Source organism: Otolemur garnettii, unplaced genomic scaffold, assembly GCF_000181295.1.
Source record: "Otolemur garnettii isolate 467f Iridium unplaced genomic scaffold, OtoGar3 scaffold00018, whole genome shotgun sequence".
NCBI classification, from domain to species: domain Eukaryota; kingdom Metazoa; phylum Chordata; class Mammalia; order Primates; family Galagidae; genus Otolemur; species Otolemur garnettii.
The window spans coordinates 28,392,425-28,394,499 of record NW_003852413.1 but is presented as its reverse complement, the minus strand read 5'-3'; the positions used below and the strand labels follow the sequence as shown (position 1 = coordinate 28,394,499).

General features: G+C 44.8%; 1 protein-coding gene across 1 annotated transcript in view; it reads left to right on the top strand.

The window, feature by feature from the left end:
- Positions 1 to 2,075, top strand: part of MRPL27 (mitochondrial ribosomal protein L27) — an 8,863-nt gene that overhangs the window by 1,213 nt on the left and 5,575 nt on the right. The gene's annotated exons all lie outside the window — the stretch shown is intronic.

The following is a 2,075-nucleotide window of genomic DNA, read 5'->3' as shown; positions in this document are numbered from 1 at the left end:
GCAGGAGAGTGACCTAATCTAATTTCACATTTTGAAAAACAACCTAATGATCTTATGTAAATAAGTGGAAATGAGATGGGATGGAAGGTTGTAATAGTTTTGACAGAGATGATTTAGCCAAAATGTTACTAGTGGCAGTGAACTTGAAGGGAAATCGATGGATTTGAGATGTGTTTTAGAGATAGAACCTACAGAGCTTGCTGGTGAACTGGATTATGTGAGGTGAGCAAAGAAAAGGAATATGCAGTGACCATTTTTTTGCCTGAGGACTGAATAAATGGTGGCATCCATTACTTTGAGGAGAACAGAGAGTAGGGAGAGGAGCAAAAAGATCTGTGAATGAGATAGCAGAAGTCCAGTTCCTGAGCTTAATGAGTGAATTAATTAATTAATTAATAGATATTTGAAGGTAGGTAGATCCTTGTGCTGGGCATTTAATATGTTGTCTCTCTGAGACCCCCCCCCCTTTTTTTTTGAGACAGAGTCTCACTTTGTCAGCCTGGGTCAAGTGCTATGGTGTCACAGCTCACAGCAACCTCATACTCTTGGGGTTAAGCCATTCTCTTGCCTCAGCCTCCCAAATAGCTGGGACTATAGGCAATCCCCACAACGCCCGGCTATTTTTTTTTTTATAGAGATGAGATCTCGCTCTGATTTTCGAACCTGTGAGTTCAGGCAATCCACCCACCTCGGCCTCCCAGAGTGCTAGGATTACAGGCCTGAGCCACCATGCCCAGCCTCTTCTGAGCCATTATCTCTGGTCCTTTGCTCTAGCTAGTCTCTGTTTTCATGAAATGTTGGAAACCTTTGCTCCTGGAACTCTGAACTTATAGGCTCCAGACACCACAAGGCTTCTAAAGACTGTGGCATAGTCCCTAAACCATGGCTGTGTCTGGAGAGCTGAAGACGAAGACTTCTGCCCATAGACTTGTCAGTAGGAAGGGATTTCTGTCTTAGTATGAAAGTTAGTTCATTTTCCTTTTAAATATAAATGTTGGCCCCAAGCAGTGGCCATGCATGTAATCGTAGCACTCTGGGAAACTGGGGCTGGTGGATTACTTGAGCTCAGGAGGTTGAGACCAGCCTGAGTAAGAGTGAGACTTTGTCTACTAAAAATAGAAAAATTAGCCAGGTGTCATGGATGGTGCTTGTAGTCCCAGCTACTCTGGAGGCTGAGGCAAAACGATCACTTGAACCCAAGAGTTTGAGGTTGCTGTGAACTATAATGATGCCACAGCACTCTCCCCAGGGTGACAGAGTGAGACTGTCCCCTCCAAAAAAAGGAAAAGGAAAAAATAAATGCCAGTGAGTACTTTGGAATGAGCATGGAGAGGTCAGATTAACAAAGGACAGTGTATTGGTCCTGATTGGACCTCTGCTTGATGGGGTTTGGGAAGAAGGGGTCTGGCCTTCTGAAATAGCCAGGACCAACTAACCAGGCATCGTGGCAGGTGCCTGTAATCCCAGCTACCTGAGAGGCTGAGACAAGAGGATCACTTGAACCCAAAATCACTTGACACCACAGCACTCTACCCAGGGTGAAAAGTGAGACTCTCTCAAAAAAAAAGAAATGGATAGGACCCTGTGGAAGCCACAGTCAGGTCACCAGCCCTTTTTGTTTACAAGTATCAGGTGTGTGGACGAATGAACAGTTAAGAAGATGGTGGATGAGGCTGAAGCAGAAGCCTCTCTGGGTGTCCTGCTGCTGGGCTCAGAGAGTCTGGCTCCTCCATGGGGCATGAGAGTCAGTAAGGCTTTGAATCAGGCCATTCTGTGATGTCCTTTTGCTGGCATCCTCTGTTTTTGTGGTGTTTTGTTTCTCTTCAGCATATTCAGACTGAATGTGTCGGGACCCAGAGCACATGGTGTATATTTTATTTTTAATTTATATTTCACTCCTCCCTTCATCCCTCACCCCTACCTCCAACACAGTACTAACACCCAGGACAATACAAGAAATGAATTTTTCCCTACTATGGGAGAAGGCCAAGGACTTCCAGGTATTCCCTGAAAACCACTCAAATGTAGCATTTCTAATGTTTTTGTCTCCCTTGTCCCCTCTTAGTTTAGCAATT